Below are 21,424 nucleotides of genomic sequence, written 5' to 3'. Positions count from 1 at the left end.
GGTAAATTTATCTAGGTCTTTTAATCATTCCTTGTAGGACTTGGTTTCTAGTCCTTTAACCACCTTGGTAGCCCTTCTCTGGACTTTGATTCTAGGGTGGTAGTGGGCAAGCTGACCAAAACAGAACTACTGAATCATTGTATGGAGGAGATCAGATATAATTATTAACTATTTTTATTTGATTGTGAGTTGCCCTGAGTACCCAGTGGGTAGAAAGTTGAGATATAAAATGAAATTGTATTATATTTCACATTACATATTTTCATCTGAATAGTTTCCAAATAAGATTAAAACTTCCTAGAGTTTTTTTTTAAAATAAGAAACATGAACTATTTCAGAGAGGGTTTACCAGCACTATAGATGAACAACAGCTTACAATACAGTATTATCAAAAGCACATTGTGCTAATAAAACACATATAATCCTTAGTGAGGAAATGGCCTAAGTAAACCATATTATGGTAGATGGACCAATAATAGAAAGGCATGGGTACTCCAGATAGTATGATGTGGGTTGACTGTGGACCAAATGGAACATTACAATATGTAAACATGAACAAGTCTGAAAAAGAACTCCATTGAAAGGGACTGATTGGTCAGCAAAGGTGTTCAAGAATGAAGAACAAACATAAAACTTCTATGTTGTACAGAGATACATTTCCTAACAGAAAGTAAGCCTTCTCTGAAATATGGAGGCTCCTCTATGCAACATTTCTTATCCTACCTTTAGAGTTCCTGAATAGTTACCTGGGAAGTTGAGAGCTAGGAGCATAGTTGGCACTTGCTTTTGATTCACTTTTCTCCCCTGCTAAACAAATTCACATTGATTTAGGAACACAGTAATCTTTATCATCTAAAAAGCTGTTGCTGGTAATACACCACAGTTAAACTAGAGATCTACTTTGGATCCAATCAAAGGCCTTTCTGCTTTAGCAGGGGGATTCCACAAACATATGGCAGCACTCTCTTGGTAAGGATCTCCAGGAACAGTACTAATATGTGTAGTCTTCATGATCACTGATAGCTGTATATTCTCCATGGCTTTATCTAGTCCTCCCTTAAAACTAGCTAACTGGGTAGCTATTAGTAACTCAATCCTGAATTTCCTTACATTCAGTTTCACTGGATACTCCTGTATTCTACTATTATGAGAAAGTCTATTTTCTTTATCAGTGCATACTGCTGTACATTTTCTATCATGTGTAAGAATGGAGCAAGTTAGGATGGAGAGAACTGTAACAGCAGTGTTTCCCAACCTTGGCAACTCTAAGATATGGGTTAGACTTGGACTTCAATTCCCATGGCTGGCTAGGGAATTCTGGGAGTTGAAGTCCACACATTGAGGAACACTGTGTAACAGTATAAGAACATGATTGATATCTGTGGGACAACAGAGATCAAATATCAAAATATAAGGAAGATCAGTATAGCACTGAGATGGAGGGCAGATGAGAGAAGACAGTGTGAAAGGTATAAAAGAAGGAAAGAAAAAGGGCAGAGACTGATCTTATCATTTGTATAACCTATTGCTCAAGACAGAGATAACTGATGGATTTTTCTTTCTGTCAAGTACAAGAAATCAAAGTTATTGGAGGCAATTATTGCTCTGTAAGATGGACAATGTGTTAGGATACTTAAATACAATAAATTTGTATTTAATCTGATTAAATCATCACATGATGTTTGTAGTAACATACCCTTTGATTCTATTCCTTGGTCTTTCTTTAGGAGATCCTTGAATTTTGGAGACAATCCTCTGTGAGACATAGAAACGGAGAGAGAAGAACTACTGAGCTGCTTCTTCAAAGTTCTCTGTTGCACAGGAGAACCAGGCAAAGTTGGTTGAATAGCACATGGCTGGGCAAACAATCCAAGAGATATTAATATAACCACCTAATAGTCGATAGCAAGAACTTTAGCGGTTCATCACTAGGGAAAGAAGAAAACCAAACCAGAAGAATCAAAATTAAATGATAGGCTTTATTTACGTTTAGTTGGAGAAGGTAAAGAGAAGATGTAAAGGGACTAAAATGCACCCACAATCAAAACAGTACAATTTGGGGTCTAAAGTTTGCAAATGGCCCAAGAAAATATCATTTGCAACTCCCAAAGCCCCCTTTTTTCTTTCTTAAGCATACCTGCTTCAGGTATTATTTTGGAGGCTATATTAGAACTAATTAATTTGATGGATGAGTAATTAGAGATTACAGTGATCTACTTTGATGCAGAGTTCCTTTGATATTGATGCCAAATGTGTATTATTAGTAGAGAAAAAATATGAAATGTGTAGCTTTGTGAATGTTTACATGAACTTGATTTTATACATGCTGTTTATTAATTCTACTTCCATACTGCCCAGTCCATAGAGTTTCATAGCAGTATTCAAAACAAGTATTGTTATAAATTATTGAAATGATACAGTAAAAGCTTTATAGCCTGTTAGAAATATATGAATTACCCTGAATTTGTGTCAGTACTTTGCATGGACTTTAGTTGTTGGAATGCATACACAATGTTATGTTGGCTTGCAAGCTAATTTCTCCATTATAGAGGCCATCATTTGTGTAGAATAGAAAGGACATGTCATGTTCACTGTTTCAATGTGCACTGTACATCGTAACGTTTCACATGCCATGGTGCTGATGCGCGTTTCTGTTGGGAGGGAGCTGCTGGGAAACCTTGTGCCAAGCTCTGTATCTGTGTTCCTTACAATGGAATGCGTTTGGGTTATGTGCTCTGCTCAAGGACTTTTCCCGCAGACCATCAGAAGCCGTTAGGAGCACCTGGGATTGTGAACTTGGGAAGATTCTACGGGGGGAGGTATCTCATTTACACCGAGGGTTTTTAGTTTGCATTTGGCGCGCTTTTTTCATTCTCAGCTTTCTTTGTGATCCTGCATACTATTCTTTAATAAATCAGATATCTTTGTGATCCTGCTCATGAGTCTGGTGGTGTTCTAGAATAGGCAATTACATAAAGCTGAGAATCACCAAAGTTGTACCGTTAGCTCCTACCAAGATTAGTTTCTTGTGAGGGAAAATAGTTAACGATGGCCGAGTCCAAGCTCACGACCGGGGGACTTGAGGAGCCGGCTAGCTTGATGCCCAAGTTGACGGTCAGGAGCGGAGAACTGAGTCTCCCCCCCGAACTTTCAGATTCGAGTTCCAGCCCTGAGGTGGAGAAACCTAACAATGGGGGAGAACCAGAGCAACCGGCACCCAGAGAATCGCCCGCAGAGTTGATCACCTGGGATGCAATGGGAGAATTGCATCGGTTCCTGCTGACCCCAGATGTAGAATTTACCACGGTGTCAACGGAGAGACAGCCTAACACGCGAGGGAGGGAGGAATCTCAAACCTCTGAAAGGCTAAGAGTGGTGGAGGCCAAAATAGAATCGATGGAGTACATGTTAAGAAACCTGTTTCTATCATGGGGGCGGGGGCAGGGAGGCACAGAGGAGATCCCAGCTTCACGCAACCATCCCCCATCCTCCCACCTGGACCGCTGGTGGAGCGGGGCCGGAGACAGCTCTGGGATGAATCTCCACCCCGCAGAGCTCGACCACCAGTGTCCCCACCCCGAAGAGGGAGAACTACTGTAACCTGGGGCCCAACCACTCAAGCAGCCGCCAATTCTGCTCCAACAGGAGTGGGGGTGAGAGACTTTTCTGGTTGCTGCTTTGGACCTGCCTAGCTTCCCCCTCCAGCAGCCTTTGATCTTCACACAGTTGGATGGTTCAATGGCAGGGGGGGGGGGAGCCTGCAACCCATTTCACTGGAACTGTCGCAATGCAAATGGGCAGCCACCGTGAGACTTTAAAATTTGTAGTGGCATCTGTTGGCAACCCCTTGGTAATTCTGGGGATTCCCTGGTTGACCTATCGAAGCCCACATATAAATTCGGAACACAGAACTGTGACTTTTAAGGATGGGTTTTACCAAGCCCCTACCACGGAGAGAGCTTCAAGTGCAGGGGTTGGAAGGGCTGCAATTGCCACACCACGCCCTAGTTTGGCACGTTTAGAAGGCTTGCCTGATTAATACCAAGACTTTGCAGACGTCTTTGGGGAAATGGAAGCAGATCGGCTACCCCCCCATTGGAAAACTGACTGTGCAATAGAGTTGGTTCCCAACGCTCAATTGCCCAAGCCGAAAATTTATCCAATGACTCAGAAGGAGCTTGAGGCATTACGGGACTTTATTGACAAAAATCTGTCAAGGGGGTTTATTGAACCTGCAAATTCCCCAGTTGGGGCCCCTGTGTAATGGTTGCCTACTCCAAAATACTCAGTCTCACAAGCCAGAGCTTAAAGATAACTGATTTATTATAAGAATAGTGTGCAAATACAGAGAAAGCTGAGAATGAGCAAAAGCGCGCCAAAAAACCTTGCTCCCAAACCAATCCCGCCCCATCCCCTCTTCGCAACCACCCCCTCCCAGGTGCTAGCAACCGTTACCCACATCGGCCTGAGAAAGTAACCTTGAACAGAGTTAGAAACCCAAACATACATTCCTAAGCAGCAAGATAAGAAACAAAGAGAAACGGAAAAATACTAGCAAGCCTGCAAGCCTGCAATACACGGATCAGAGCTGTGATATGTGAAACGTTACAATGTTAACAGAACGTTGAAATGGTGAACATGACACCCTGTGCTATTCCAGGAAAAGAAAGATGGCACGCTTCGACTCTGTATGGACTATCGGGGGTTAAATTCCATCTCAATTTCCAACAAGTACCCTCTGCCACTCATGAAGGACATGTTAGCTCACTTGTCTAAGGGCAAGATTTTCTCCAAGCTCGATCTTCATGAAGCCTATTTCTGCATCTGCATATGAGCTGGAGATGAGTGGAAAACCGCTTTTAATTGCCCACTGGGTTCATTTCAGTACAAAGTCCTCCCTTTTGGGTTGGCAGGGGCACCTGGAGTCTTCATGCAATTGATTAATGAAGTATTACATGATCATTTGTTTAAAGGGGTCCTGGTTTATTTAGATGATGTTCTCATTTACACTGAAACCGAGGAGGAACACGAACGCCTCCTCAAACAGGTGTTAAGCAAGCTTAGTGTCATGAGTAAGGATGGCGAGCAGGGGGCTCCCATCCAGGCTGTAAAGCGCATGCATAGTACTGAGGAATTAAGCAGCCATTCAAAGAGACACAGATCAGGCCCGCCTTAGCCTTTGGGGTTTATATGTCTGGGTTTTTCCCACGCTTATTCAGTTTGTTAGGATTCTGTTTATGTAGCAGTAATAAACATTAGAGAACTACTCCTCATCTCAGCATGTGTCTCACTGTTAGGACATCAATCCTAACAAACTCCTACTCCCATCGAAAGAGGGAGGAACAAAGAAATTAAAGGAGAGACATTTGGAAAATGTCTTCAGAAAACCAAGAAATTTGGCTCGCCATCTAACAATTGGCAGCAGCCCTGCAACAACACCAACAACAGGTAGATCTACAGGTCAACACATTATAAGCTGCCATGCTACAGCAGTTAAAACAACCAGCTCCGATTAACCCACAACTGGTGCCAGCAGCAGCAGCAGCAGCAGCAGCAGCTCCGCCAGTAGTCTTGAGATCCCAGTAGTCCTGAGATCCCAGTCTTGAGATCCCAGTCTACCAGAGAAGTTTGGAGGAGAAGCAGGACAGTTGAGAACCTTTCTCACACAGTGTACAATGTTTTTCGACAGCAGACCGGCAGAGTTCCCCAGAGACAGAACCAGAGTCACCTTCATCCTAAGTCTGCTAAAGGGACCAGCAGCCGAATGGGCTATTCCCATGGTGGAGAACAATGACCCAATTCTCAGCAACTACCAGAACTTTTTGGCAGGGTTCTGAGCACACTTTGACGACCTGATCAGAGAGGTCACTGCCAGCCTGGAAATTCGGAAGCTCAAGCAAGGTAACAAGAGGGTGGGAATCTACATTGCTGATTTCAAGTTGTTAGCAGGAGATCTGGACTGGAATGAGAGTGCATTAAAAGACCAATTCAAACAGGGGCTGGATGAAGAAATTAAGAATGAATTAGTGCGCCAGGGAACACCAGCTAACCTAGAAGCCTTATATCAGTTGTCTGTGGTCATAGATGCCAGGCTAGAAGAGCTCAGACAGATGCAGCCTGGGAGAGGCAGGGGCCTCAGGACGCTTCCAGGATTTCCAGCTCTCTCTGTAGCATCTCCTCACTCAGGACCAGAGGAGCCGATGCAGATCGGGGTGAGCAGGAGGCTTATTTCCGAGGCTGAGAGGCAGAGAAGGAGAGAGAGAGCCCTCTGTTTCTACTGCGGAGCCCAGGGGCACATGGTGAGAGCTTGCCCAGCAAGAAGCCAAGCAACTTCAGTAAGAGCCCCAGGGCAAGCAGCTGAAACAAGAGCCATCTCCGCCTCTGCTTCCAACCAGGGGAACTCCGTCAGTCTCCCTCCACAGAGCTCAGCAGGGAGACCATCAATCAATTAAGGAGGGCTCATTCCGAGGATTCCAGGCAAGGCTTTTACTACTTACCAGTAATAATGCACGTCAACCCAGAGCATCAGGTCAAGCTAGAGGCCCTTGTGGATTCCGGAGCTTCAACCAATTTTATTGATGTGCAGACCATACAAGACTTCAACATCCCAACCATAGAATTGCCATGTCCCATAGAAGTGGAGACCATTGACGGCCAGCCCCTCAAGGCAGGGCCCATTAGAAGGTTCACAGAACTGGTGCAACTGACAATGGGAGACCACACTGAGTGGATCCAACTTTATGTTACTGCATCGCTTAATGTGCCTGTAATCCTAGGCACGCCTTGGCTGAGGATCCACAACCCATTGCTGAAATGGACTACGGGAGCAATCTCCTTCCCAGCTAAGGAATGCCAGCACCACAAGATTCAAGCTGCTCTCCACTCTCCAGCAACCAATGCAGTCACGGAAGCAGGGGGGGTCTAGTTGCCAGCTAAGTATGCAGATTTCGCAGACGTTTTCAGCGAACAAGAGGCCACAGCACTACCCCCTTCCCATAGGGACTGTGATTGCACCATTGAGTTGATACCAGGAGCCAGGATTCCAGCAAGGAAACAATATCCCATGTCTCCCAAGGAACTAGCCACCTTAAAGGATTACTTGGATTCTAATCTCCAAAAGGGGTTCATCTGACCATCTACTTCCCCAGCGTCTGCTCCTACCTTCTTCATACCAAAGAAGCCTGACCCGTTGGCACCTGCAAACCAGGAGGCACCCATGAGAGTGGTCCACGATTTCAGTTTTTTAAATAAACTCACAAGGAAAGAAACTTATCCACTGCCCCTAATATCTGATCTGCTGGATCGCTTACAGAAAGCACGCATTTTTATCAGGTTGGATCTCAGGAATGTGTACAATCTGATCTGGATGAAAGAGGGGCACGAATATCTAACTGCCTTCGACACCAGGTTTGGTAAATTTGAGTACCTTGTTTTGCCCTTTGGCTTGTCTAATGCAGGAGCCATATTTTCCCGATTTATGAATCAAATTTTCTCTGATTTACTAGATAAGTATCTGGTCATTTATCTAGATGACATATTAATTTTCTCTGAGGATGCTACAACTCATGTAACCCATGTACGTAATGTCTTACAAAGACTGAGAGAGAACAAGCTATTCACCAAGCTAGAGAAGTGTGCCTTTGATTTAACTGAATTAGATTTCCTGGGCTATAAAGTATCAACAGAAGGCATATCCATGGATCCTTCTAAGGTCCAGGCAATTCTCTCTTGGCAACCTCCCCAAAATGTTAAAGATGTACAAAGATTTCTAGGATTCTCCAATTTCTATAGGCGGTTCATAAAGAATTTTAGTGACAGGGCTAGACCCCTCACACAGCTTTTGAAGAAAGGATCAAAATTCATTTGGGGGGAGAGGGAGCAAGCAGCCTTCCAAGAATTTAAGCAACTCTTTGCATCCCAGCCACTGTTAAGACACCCTGATCCCACGAAGCAATTCATAATGCATTCAGATGCTTCCGATATTGCCATTGGGGTGGTGTTATTGCAATATACAAACAAAACCGAGAATACATTGCTTCCATGTGCCTTTTTTTTCACGCATGCTCTCACCAGCAGAGAGAAACTATGATGTCTTTAACAAGGAGTTGCTGGCAATTAAAGCAGCATTCCAAGAGTGGAGGCACTGGCTAGAAGGTGCAACCTTTCCTGTGAAAGTTTGCACTGATCACAAGAATTTACAGCTTCTACAAAACACCAGATCCCTCACCCCACGCCAAATCAGATGGAGCCAGTTTTTCTCCCGTTTCAATTTTGTTATTTCTTATGTGCCCGGGGTGCAAAACTGCTTGGCAGATGCCCTGTCTCGATCCTTTCAGGCAACCCCCGCCACTCACCAGGAGGTACAGGCTACTATATTACAACCTCACAACTTTGATCAGTCTATGAGGGGGAACCAGACAGATTTTAGCAGCAGGCAGACAAGCAGAGGACCTATTTACAAGAGTCAGAGCTCAGCAGCAACAGGACCCATATGCCAGGGCCAGGATGGATGACCTCCAGAGGGGCCCGCAAGACACTGCCCCCCCATTCAATGTGGAGGCAGGAATCCTCTGGCATAGTGGGCGATTATATATTCCCCCTTCATTGAGGGAAGAAGTACTGAGACTTTGCCATGACCATCAAATGGCAGGCCACGGAGGTGTTTTCAAAACTCTCCATAGAGCTCTGAGAGACTACTGGTGGCCTAAGATGACCACAGACATAAAGGGTTACGTTGTTTCTTGTCACACCTGCAGACGAGCCAAGCCTCTCCCAGGGAAGCCCACAGGACTCTTGCAACCCCTACCCACCCCCAGTAGGCCTTGGGATACAATCTCCACAGATTTCATCACTGATTTACCCCCAGTCCAGGGGCTGGCTTCCATAGTAGTGGTGGTGGATCTTTTCACAAAAATGGTGCATTTTATTCCTTGCAAGGGCCTCCCATCTGCACAAGCCACAGAGCAGTTGTTCATGGACCATATTTTTAGGTATAGAGGCATGGTGAATCACTTGGTGAGTGACAGAGGCCCACAGTTCACTTCCAGGTTCTGGAGGGCCCTTTTCCAGTCATTAGGGGTCCAGATCCACCTGTCATCAGCGCATCATCCTGCTAGTAACAGGCAAGCCGAGAAAATTAGCCAATGGTTACAGCAGTATCTCAGGTGTTACACCACTTATCAGCAAGACAATTGGCCAGCCCTGCTCCCCATGGCAGAATTTACTTATAACAACTCTGTGCAATCCTCGACCAAGATGTCCCCTTTCCAGGCACTCTATGGGGTTAACCCTTGGGTGTTGCCCACCTCCTCCCAGCAGGGAGCTGTTCCAGCCATGGCTGATTTTCTTAAAGAGCAACAAGCCGCACAGGAGTTGTTAAAGGAGCAGCTGAACAGGGCAAAGAGTGCTTACAAGAGAGCTGCAGATGCTCACAGACAAGAGGGGCCAGCGATTGCAGTAGGAGACAGAGTGTGGCTCTCTACCAAGTTTTTGAACTCTACCAGACCCTCCAAGAAATTGGACTCTAAGTTTGTGGGCCCTTTCATGGTGGTACAGCAGATAAATCCAGTGCCTTATCGTTTACAGCTACCAGCATCCAAGAAAGTCCATCCAGTGTTTCACAGATCATTGCTAGCCAAAGACTCTCCCCCAAGTGCCTTACGATCGCAACTGCCCCCCCTCACCTCGAGTAATTGTGGAGGGGGAGGAGGAATACGAAGTTGAGGAAATTCTGGACTCTAGGAGGAGGGGAAGGGGCATCCAATATTTCATACACTGGAAGGGGTACCCTGAGGAAGAGCGCATGTGGGAGAGCACCAGAGATGTGCATGCACCAGCGCTGGTTCATCGATTCCATCAACTTTTCCCTCACAAACCCAAGCCTCGCACTCTACCAGAGATTCCTCACTTGGATGAGCAGGCAGAGGAATTTGTAAGTTTGCACCTTCCACCCCCGCCTGAAGCCTTGACTCCAGTTACAGAGGAGGGGGGGGGGGCCCACAGCCCTCCACCTCGGGCGTGCATTTCCCAGGGGGGAGGGGGGACGACTCTTCTACTTATCTAGCTATTTTCCAGCAGTGGCCACCTGGGCCGTTATCAGACCTGGAGAGCAGCACTGATTCGTCCTTGGAGTTTTCCTTTGAAGACTTTCCATCGTTGCCCAGTTCCCATGGGACCTTAGAAGGAGACGTAGACTCTTATCAAGCCTCTGGAAGGGAGGGGGCTGAAATGGAATGTGAATCTGGAGGGGAGGGTGATGTCATGAGTAAGGATGGCAAGCAGGGGGCTCCCATCCAGGCTGTAAAGTGCATGCATAGTACTGAGGAATTAAGCAGCCATTCAAAGAGACACAGATCAGGCCCGCCTTAGCCTTTGGGGTTTATATGTCTGGGTTTTTCCCACACTTATTCAGTTTGTTAGGATTCTGTTTATGTAGCAGTAATAAACATTAGAGAACTACTCCTCATCTCAGCGTGTGTCTCACTGTTAGGACACTTAGAGATGCCAAGCTTTATGCCAAGCTTTCCAAATGTGAGTTTCACAAGACCCAACTTGACTATCTAGGCTATAGGGTGTCTGACAAGGGCATTGAAATGGACCCTGAAAAAATTCAGGCAATTTTAAGTTGGGAATGTCCCCGCACCTGGAGGCAATTGCAAAGTTTCCTTGGGTTCAGTAATTACTATCGCCAATTTATCCAGGGGTTCACTGAGATTGCTTTGCCCCTCACTGATTTACTCCGTACCAAGGGCCTGGGGGAGACACACAAAGTAAAAAGCCCTGGGGCAGTGCTGAATTGGACGCCTGAATGTCAGGCAGCATCTGAGAAGCTAAAAACCCTCTTTACTGCTGAGCCTATTCCACAGCACCCCGATCCTGAACGCCCCTTTGTGGTCCAAGTTGATGCTTCTGACCCACAACTGGGCTTGGTTGCTGTCACCCGGAGCCAGACCCGTGCACAGGCAACCCCACCCCCAGCCTAGTCTGGGAAGTGGAAAGTGCAAGTTCCTTGTCAGTTACAGGAGGACTTTCTCCAGGCACTGAAATCTGACACTTGGTTGCTAGCTAATAGAGACAACGTTTCTTTTGAAAATGGTCTGGCATGGCTGGAACACCGCCTTTATGTGCCTGAAACTTTAAGAGCTGATGTTTTGCAGCATTCCCATGATGATAAACTTGCTGGACACTCTGGTTTTGTCAAAACCTTGCATTTGGTTCGCCATCAATTTTGGTGGCCAACCTTAAGGCGTGATGTAAAAGACTATGTTGCTTCCTGTCCTGTTTGTGCCATGTCAAAGCGAAAAGGAGGGAAACCACAGGGGCTTCTACAGTCAGTGGCCAGCCCATCCCGCCCCTGGGATGAGATTTCTATGGATTTTATTGTGGACCTACCTCCCAGTCAGAAGAAAACTGTCATTTGGGTTGTAAAAGATTTTTTCTCCAAACAAGCCCATTTCATTCCATGTGCGTTCATCCCATCGGCCCTGCAATTGGCCCGCCTATTTCTCATCCACATCTACCATCTCCACGGTAGCCCCTCTCGTTTGGTCAGCGGGACACAGTTTACTTCCCAGTTTTGGAAATCATTTTTAAAATTGATTGGCACCAAACAAGCACTGTCCACGTCATCCCATCCTGAGACTGACGGATCTACTGAGATTTTGAACTCCGCCCTTGAACAATTCCTTAGAGCATACATTAACTACCATCAGGACAATTGGGTGGACTTGCTGCCTTTTGCTGAAGTGGCTTACAACAATGCTGTCCATCAAAGTACCAGGCAAACCCCTTTTCATGTGGTTTCTGGTCACGACTTTGTTCCCATCCCTGAGCTGCCACAACCATCTCCCCAATCCTGTTCTGCCTCTGACTGGGCTGTTAAGCTTGCTGATTCCTGGCCGGTGATTCAACAGGCTTTGGCTGATGCCCAGGCTGCTTACAAGTTTCAAGCCGATAAACGTCGTTCTTTGCAACACGATTTCAAAATTGGGGATCAAGTATATCTATCTACCAAATTCATCAAGTCCCCACAACCCTCTAAAAAACTTGCTCCCAAGTTCATTGGCCCTTTCCCTATTGTTGGTCTTATCAATCCAGTTACTGTTAAGTTGGACCTGCCTCACAATTTGAAACACTTGTAGCCTGTTTTCCATTGCAGCCTGCTCAAGCCCATCCACCTCTCTTCCCACTGGCATCCCCAACCTCCTCCTCCTGCTCCGATCATGATTGACGGCCAACAGCACTTTGAAGTCAAGGAAGTCGTTGATTCTTGCAAGCTTCGAGGCACCCTCCAGTACCTGATCCACTGGAAACACTTTCCTCATCCTGAATGGGTGCCTGCTCACCACGTTAATGCTTCTGATTTAGTTAACCGTTTCCACTTAGCTTACCCTTTGAAGCCTGCCGCTTAGTGTTTTCTTTCTTTTGGGGGGGCAGTATGTCATGTTCACTGTTTCAATGTGCACTGTACATCGTAACATTTCACATGCCATGGCGCTGACACATGTTTCTGTTTGGGAGGGAGCTGCTGGGAAACCTTGTGCCAAGCTCTGGATCTATGTTCATTTCAATGGAATGTGTTTGGGTTATGTGCTCGGCTCAAGGACTTTTCCCACAGACCATCAGAAGCCGTTAGGAGCACCTGGGATTGTGAACTTGGGAAGATTCTATGGGGGGAGGGATCTCATTTGTACCGAGGGTTTTTAGTTTGCATTTGGAACATTTTTTTCATTCTCAGCTTTCTTTATGATCCTGCATACTATTCTTTAATAAATCAGATATCTTTGTGATCCTGCTCATGAGTCTGATGGTGTTCTAGAATAGGCAATCATTACAGGAATGCTTGAACCAAAACTGTCATTTGGTTGTGCAAGAAGTTCTATATGAAAAAGTAGAATATGTTAAACTCTCAACTGAATGGAAAGTGGATATAAGAAAAGAGGGTGGGGAAGCTGCTCGGAAGAGTGAGAAGAATTATGATCTGGAGTAAGCAGAAGTGTGTGGAGTTGCACTAATAGGAAGTGTGAAGAAGAATGCTTGGTGGAATGATGGAGTGAAAAAGGCTGTGGATGAAAAAAAATAATGTAAGAGAATACAAGCTGCAAAAATGAAGATGAGAGGAAGATATTGCATGATGGGCACACAGAAAAAATGATAGTTTCAATGAATGTAATCAAAGAGAAGAAGGAAAGACTAAGGTTAAAAGAGTCAGAAAAAAATCAGGAGTGATTTTGTTGGAAATCTTAAAAAATATAGCACTGGGAGGGAAGGGAATTAAAAGTAAAAGTGATGATTTGGGATGAAAATTAAATGAAGGAATGCTCTTAGGAGGGTTTCATGGGAATAGCAGGAATGCATTAATGAATGGAATTGAACTAAAATCCTATCAATTTTTTTTTGGGGGGGGAAATGAAAGGAAGTCATAAATGCTGTAAGAATGTTGAAAAATGATTAAGATTACAGGTATAAATAGTATAACTGCAGAAATTTATACAAACATTGGTATGCTACCTACTTCAATAACCTGGGTTGGCTTTTAATATGCATACATTAAAACTTCCATAAAATCAATCCAACATTAAAACAAGATTGCTTGGTGATCTCAGTTAAAGTCTTCCCCACCAAATAACTTGGGGAGGGGACTGTTTTCGTCAGTTTCCCCAAGGATAAAAGGATGGGAGCTAATCTAACCCTGCCAAATAGGGGGCTAAAATGGACTTTGATATCCCACGTGACATTAATATCTCCTACTAGAAACCAACCAGGCACTAACCTTTTCGCTAGCATTGCAATGGTATATATCTGTAGTCTTCTGGATATCCATCAGTCCTCAAGGGCAGTAGGCTAAAGAGAAAAAACACCATCTGCAGTTATTAGACTCCAGCCTATCTTGTGGTGGCTCTTTTGGTATTTCAAGAACCTAGTACTTCTCAGGGTTGGTGAACTCTGTTGGCAACTGAGCTTTGCATCTGATCTCATGATGAGTCTTGGGAAAACAATATGCAGTTCTAGGATCCTATATAAAAGAGAGGCATTCAGAGCAAGTGATTGTAAATAAGTCTTCCCACTCCTGAGTTGAAGGGGATAAATGTATCCTTGAGTTGACCAAAAAAAATCAAACCAGCATGAAATGTATTGCCCCTATTTCCAATCTCTATCTTCTTGTATTTCTTATTGTTGCCAGTCATCTATCTTCCCTCCAAGGTTTTTTTTTTTTTTAATCCATTCAATCATGTCTGATCCTCAGAGACTGGATAAGTCCCTGCAGTTTTCTTGGCAAGGTTTTTCAGAAACCTTGCCACTGCCTGCTTTCCAGGGCAGAGAGAAAGTGACTGGCCTAAAGTCACCCAGCTGGCTTTGTGCCTAAGGCATGACTAGAACTCCCAGTCTCCTGGCTTCTAGCCTGATGCCTTAATCACTACACCAAACTGCTTCTCCCCCCACCCCACAAGGTAATGGGTAGCACAATTTGAAAGACATTACATGTCTTGAGGTTGCTATTGGATAATGTTGGAGAAAAATACTACACTAACATTAATATAGCTAAGGATGGCATAAGGCTGTCTGACTCAGATGGATACAGACTCATGGAGAGATAGCAGAAAAAAGATGTTACCAGGGCATGTTGATGTAATTAAGCACAAACTTCTTGAACCTAAGAGCAACTTTAGTGGCCACAACCAAGTTGCTGTGTTGTAAATTGTGACATAATTTTTCTTCTTTTTGATTAGCAGAATCTATGGGCTCTAAATATCCTAGGGCAGGGGTCAAGTGGTTGACTTCTTACTACACATCACAGAATCCCAGCATTTATGCTAAATGAAAATGATGGTGCTGACTTTCAAACATACAATGTTGGGATCAGGTATTGCACTAAGCCATAATATACTTAGTTTGTTGACCAATGGTCTGGGCTTTTATATATCACACTTCGCATAAATGGCTAGGTTTACCCATTATGCTAAGCCCAAACAAACAAACCGGCTTATCACTTAGCACATGTGAATCCAACTGTAAAACAATTAGGGTACAAACCCATTCATTCTGCTAGAATCCTTTCAAACTCTAAGCACATGGGATGGCATTCACAACATAAGCATGGCTTCTGAGCTATCATGAAAAGGTACAGTCCATTTGAATTACTCCAAAACAACAACAACAACAACATGCAAACACTATCCAATATATTAATGTTAAGATTCATAACAAAGCATATCCTATAAGCTTGAATAAAATATGAACTCCTATAGATCTGAAGAGTGTTCCTCTTCCTTAAGAATTCTTGTGCATTATTTTAATCTTATTATCTCTTTAAAAAAGCCTAATTTACACATCACACTAAGCCATAATATAGTTAACCATAATTTATTTGGTAGGTAAATTCACACAATATACTACATCATATCCTGGTGGCTGAGCTCACACAATACTAATCCAAAACTAAGCAAACCATATTATGGCTTAAAACAATGCACAAAGCACTTAGCTGTGTAAGTCACATGTGCATCCTGTCACAAGATACTACCTAACAGAATAACCAACTTGCAAAACTCCTTGAACTCCAAGTCACCAAGACTGTAGGAACCCTACCTCACATCTTTTCTACTTTTCTGCTATGATTGAAAAATGAATTACCTGCAAGCCTTCTTCTCTCAGCTCAACAACAGTATGCAAAAGCAACTTTTCATTGGCTGGAGTAACAGTCAGTTCTATTTTAGACCCTTCCCAACATTTCTCCTCTTAAAGATAGATGGATTTGGTCCCCCTTTGCATTACATCACTTTTGCTGGCCTCACTGAGTATTAGCCACTGGAGGGCAGAGCAGCACTGCCTGTTGTACAGAAGCAACCTCCTCTTAGCTGTGGTGAAAGGCTGTTGCAGTGATAATTTGTGTTGGTGTTGTTTATTCGTCTAGTCGCTTCCGACTCTTTGTGACTTCATGGACCAGCCCACGCCAGAACTTCCTGTCGGTCGTCAACACCCCCAGTTCCCCCAAGGTTGAATCCGTCACCTCTAGAATGTTATCCATCCATCTTGCCCTTGGTTGGCCCCTCTTCCTTTTGCCTTCCACTCTCCCTAGCATCAGCATCCTCTCCAGAGTGTCCTGTCTTCTCATTATATGACCAAAGTATTTCAGTTTTGCCTTTAATATCATTCCCTCAAGTGAGCAGTCTGGCTTTATTTCCTGGAGTATGGACTGATTTGATCATGTGGCTTTGCCCTTATCCTTTACGGTTCAACAAAACTGTGTCAATTGCATTAGCCAATTTGTTTTGTAACTTTGCTGGCAAACAGTTGGTTATAAAACAGGGCTTCCCATTATTCTCTAAGGCACCATCTTAGGGCTTCCGGAAACTGAATCCTGGCTTTAAATCCAGCATGATTTTTGTTGCCTGTCTGAGTCTCAAGTTCCCTTGCTTTAGATTGCTTTATAAATTGCATTTATAAAGTATTTTTGTATCTAAAGCAAAAGAAAATAGAACCACATGTCAGTCTGAAACTGGAAAGCAAAGACATGTATCTTTTACTGCTTCAGTAAAAGAAAAGCTATTTTGGGAGAACTTTTGGCAGCCTTTCATTTGCTTGGCTTTATAGTTTTCAAAAAACATAATTCAGAGAGTTTATATGTTTTGAGGAAGCTTTGGATGGAGCAGGGGTGGGCTTGGATTTAGATAGGAAAAGGAAGGTTTTCCTTCCCCACTACTGAACTGGTAGACCAAGCCTTTCTTAACTTTTTGACCCTGAAGGAACCCTGGAAATACTTTTCAGGCCTCAGGGAACCCCTGCACATTCAGGTTCAAAGGTAGGCCAGAAGTTACAAAATTATTATATCCGTTTCATGCGTAGACCTGTATATAGACATTAACAGTGTTCTTAAACTGAAAATAAAGAATGAAATTTACCTCTTTAATGTGAAGTTGCCCGAATTTGAAATATTTTTTAAAATAAATTGTGATCTCCCAGGGAAGCCCTGGTGACCTCTCGTGGAACCCTAGGGTTCCACAAAACCCTGGTTGAGAAACCTTGTGGTAGGCCATAATCTTATACTTCACTAGAACCTTCCTTCCTTCCTCCCTCCTTTCCTTCCTTTCTTCAACATCCAACCATGTTTTGGAATCATAAATCTCCTTCTGTCTTATTTCATGTGGCTTCAGGTTAGCCTTCCCCAGCCTGACACCCCAAGAGGAATTTGGAAGAATCTCAAGGAAATCTGGGAGTTGCAATCAAAACATAGATGGAGGATACTATCTCTGGGAGATTTCTCCAATTGGAGCCTGGACAAAAATTGTCCAGGATGGTTGGGTCCAGCAATGGTCAGTTAAGGAGAGGGCACACCACAGTCTACTTCAAGGCTGAGGGAACCATCCCCTTCAACAGAGATGCAGATACTACTACATGGGCCCAATGGCAGGTCACTCCTTGGGCAATCTTAGCCATGCTGGAGGGCCTTGGATCTAAGAAACATGTGGCCAAGCACCCAGAGAAACATGTCCATTTTGTTGGGAGTCCCAGAATCAGACTATCACTATTACATTATAAGTAAATTGTTCAGACTGCAAGAGTCCCATCTCTCTCTCAAACTTGTCTGCCCCACTAATAGACCAGACCAGGAAATCAACTCCCCAGGAAGGCTAAAACTACTTTTATTGAGATTGGCTATAATAACAGAATCTGGCAAGTCTGATTGTGATGTACATCCTCTCCCTTCTTAGACAGTAAATTAGGGAGATGTCTACCTTAGCTGCTTCCAAATATTATCTTGTTGCTCTGAATACCACTGGCCAATATGTGCACTACTTCTCTGGTAATTTTCTACCTAAAGCCAAAGGGTTTTTTTCTACAGCAGCTTCAGGTTGCCTCTCTCCTCTTCTGGTAGTGAGCTAGCTTAAGAAAGTGATATCCAGATTTCAGACCTTTCCTCAACTGGCCAGAAATTCTGCCTAGACAGTGGTTACCCCAGTGGTTTTCCTTATTTCCTTATTCCTCCTGCCCATATTAGGAAAGTAAGGACCAATTGCTTTCCATTCTATGGGTAGATCTTCAAGGACATATGATTTCTGTTGATAGACCTTCTGTATGAGGTGCCCTCTGTTGACTTTCCCTTGACTTAGCAGCTTCATATCCATCCACTGGGGGGGGGACCCCTCCCCAACCTCCCATTCTTGTCACTTGGCTGTGAAGACATGTCCTTTCATGGTGGGCTGGGGCCAGGTTGAGGATGATGTGGTGCATTCCTGTCCTTGAGAAATGGTTAATAGGCTATCCTCACACCAGGCGAAGCAGGACATGCAGATGAGCCAAAGTAACATGTTGATTCATGATGAACATAAAGACCTTTGTTTAAAATGTGATCCAGGTATCTATAATGTCAAGATCATCAGAAGTGATACTTCCGCTCTATGTTGTACTGGTCAGACCACACCAGGAATACTGTGTCCAGTTTGGGTCACCACAAACAAAAGGATGCTAAGGAATTGGAAAGAGTGCAGAGAAGAACAACAAAGATGGTGAGGGGTTAACCCTAGGAAGAACAGTTAAAGGAACTTGATATGTTTAGCCGAAAGGAGGCTAAGGGGAACATGATGGTAGTTTTCCAATACTTCAAGCCTGTCACAGAGAAGAGGGTGTGAATTTATTTTCCATAGTGCTCAAGTGTAAGACAAGAACCAATGAGTAGAAATTTTACAGAGGGAGGTCCAAGCTCAAAATAAGTCAGGAATTTCCTGACCACAAGATTAGTTAAGCAGTGGAATAGCCTGCCTCCTAGAATCATAGGTCACTGGAGGTTTTCAAGGAGAGTTTGGACAACCACTTGTCTGGAATAGTCTGAAGATACCTGCTCTGAGTGAGCAACCTCCAGGCTTTTTATATATGTATGTATGTATGTATGCATGCATGCATGCATGCATTTCTGCCTTTGAGTCAGTATTGACTCCTGTCAACTGCCTGGACAAGTCCCTGCAGTTTTCTTGGCAAGATTTCAGAAGTGGTTTGCCCTTGCCTCCTTCCTAGGGCTGAGAGAGAATGACTGGCCCAATGTCACCGAGCTGGTTTTATGCCTAAAGTGGGACTAGAACTCATGGTCTCCCAGTTTCTAGCTTGATGCCTTAACCACTACAGTACACCAAACTGGCTCTCCCAAGGTCCCTTCCAGCCCTATAATTTTATGATTCTATGAACGTTTACATGAGATCCATCCAGATAGCAGTTTATTATGAATTAATAGAATAGAGTAAGTATTTAAGATATAGCAGGATACAAATAACAACAAAAATTAGAAACAGGCAAACTACTGTTTTTTTTGGTAAACTTCACAAAACATTGTGGATATGCAGAGAGGGAAGCATTAACAAACAGGACAAACATTTTCATTAAATTTCTGTATGAATTCTCCTACCACATTCCACACCAATGAAAGAAGTGAGGAAAGACAAACTTCAGTCTTTCCCAGTGAGAAAATACTTCCATTTGGTCTCCTGGTAGGGAAATATCCCTACAACACAAGGAAAGGTGGGGAACATATACAATCAACAAGAGAGAAAATAATGTGCATCTATTAAGGAATATATATGGAAGATTCTGGGGTGATAGGAGAGGAGCAGGATTGATGAAACCCATGACTGAAAGGAGACATTTCTCAAGAAAATTTCTGCATGGCTCTTCCTACAACAAAGCTCTATGCAGAGATTGCTGGGGCTTTCAGTAGCAGTTAATTGAACTGGAACAGCTGGCCCAGATGTATTCCTTGTCATTGCCAGTCATCTGACAGAAGTGTTATCCTCCTGTTTGAAGTGGGTGTCAGAATGTATATGCAATGCCAAATCTGCGTAATCTGCTGTTTAACTAGAGGAAAACATAGAGACAAAAAAGTTGTTCCTTTTCCTGTTATCCTATTTCTCCAAAGTAACTATCATTCTAAATTAGAACCAGGCTTGTATTTTGATTCTTGGTTTTAAATTCAGAAGCACAGTTTCAAATTTGAATAGATGCTAATTGAAATAGCAACTGCTCCAGATTTGGAAAACATGCTTTGTTTTCTATGGGCCTCAGGCACAGGTTAAAAGGCTACGTGGAAGAGGAGGCATTAGATGGTGGTGTGGCTTTCTTCATTAATGATCCAAAATATCTTAAGAGGGTTGTCTGAACATGCTTTAAATATTTTCTTTGATTCTGGCATAGCATGATGCTTGGTAAAAGCAAAGTCACAACGGTAATCTGCATTTTATGACAGAGTGTCATGGATGGGAGGAATGTTGGACAGATGATGGTAACTAAAAAGTCAAATCATGTGCAAAAGAAGATGATTCAGAAGTAGTTCTAAAATATTGGGCTGAATTTGCTTTAAAAAAACCTGTTATTTGAAAAAATACAGCTTTGTTTTCTTCTTTCTGCTTGCTTTAGAATTTTTTTTTTTAAATAATGCCAACTACACACTACTGGTTTTAAAGCCTACATTCTTGTGTAAATGGTTTTTTTCCCTCTTGCAATAAATTACCCTTGTTTGACCATGACAATCCTTTCAAGATGCTGCATATTCAGCAGATGTACTCACCAGATGTCTGAAAAAACATCTGTGGTGAAATAGTTTTGATGTTCAAATTAGGCACACAGATGATCCCCAGATGGAGGCTTGTGTCTTCTTTTGAAGACAAAGTTTGGTCCTCTAGGACGGAATCCCTCTTACTTTTTTTGAAGCTTCCACTGTGTGTCCTGCTTGTTGTGATGCTGCAACACTCTATTACCATTAAATCCAATTCATATGTAAATACAGTAGAAATCTTTTTAATGGAAGAAACGTACAGAATGGCAAAAAAGTTGCGAATGAAAGTTCCCGTGCTTTCTCTAACTTAAACAGCCCAATGAGTACATGATTGCCCCTCTCTCACTCTGGTATGCAGCCCCCCTTTCCCTCAGTTGGTGCCAGTCTCCTGCAGGTGTCTGCAACAGCTCAGCTAGTTGACCTTGGACACGAGAGATAGCCCAAACATGATGTCTTCTCACTCCTGACTGTTCCCCCTCCCCTCTACCGACTCACAAGTTTTGACACATGTTGACTTCATTCATGAATGCGGGTCCAATCAGATGTTCTGGGAACATTTGATCGGGGAGCATGGCACTCGTGCAAGTTAAAGGGGTGCTTCTCAAATTGTGATAAGAAGAAACCATCTTCCATACTTTTGCCACACACTGAGCTAAGTACCTTTCCTCACTGCTACTATTTAAATCTGTTCTTCCTTTAGGCCAAATCAGAAGTGGCGATGGACAATCCAGGAGCTGCAACTTGGTGAGGGGCTTCTTCCAGTTAGCCCTGTGCCTTCTGCTTGGTGGGGGGTGGTGGTCTTGGCATCTACTGGTAAGCCATCCCTGATGGGTTCACCTCTTGCATTAATGTGGCTTGTTTAGCTTTTTGCTCAGTGTGTTGTGT

The 21,424-nt window shown here is 43.7% G+C and overlaps 2 protein-coding genes and 1 long non-coding RNA gene across 3 annotated transcripts in view; 1 reads left to right on the top strand and 2 right to left on the bottom strand.

The window, feature by feature from the left end:
* TUBB1 (tubulin beta 1 class VI) overlaps nucleotides 1-21,424 on the top strand; it is a 481,315-nt gene that overhangs the window by 41,798 nt on the left and 418,093 nt on the right. The gene's annotated exons all lie outside the window — the stretch shown is intronic.
* ATP5F1E (ATP synthase F1 subunit epsilon) overlaps nucleotides 1-21,424 on the bottom strand; it is an 84,261-nt gene that overhangs the window by 29,294 nt on the left and 33,543 nt on the right. The gene's annotated exons all lie outside the window — the stretch shown is intronic.
* LOC134494794 (uncharacterized) lies at nucleotides 723-15,731 on the bottom strand. The gene is made up of 4 exons (XR_010067691.1): nucleotides 15,634-15,731; nucleotides 13,772-13,842; nucleotides 1,697-1,856; nucleotides 723-804 (listed from the first exon to the last, which is right to left on the bottom strand). It is a non-coding gene; the product is annotated as an uncharacterized LOC134494794 (long non-coding RNA).

The sequence above is a fragment of the Candoia aspera genome, chromosome 3 (assembly GCF_035149785.1).
Source record: "Candoia aspera isolate rCanAsp1 chromosome 3, rCanAsp1.hap2, whole genome shotgun sequence".
NCBI classification, from domain to species: domain Eukaryota; kingdom Metazoa; phylum Chordata; class Lepidosauria; order Squamata; family Boidae; genus Candoia; species Candoia aspera.
Note: the sequence above shows the minus strand (reverse complement) of the source record. Positions and strands in the feature narration are given on the sequence as shown.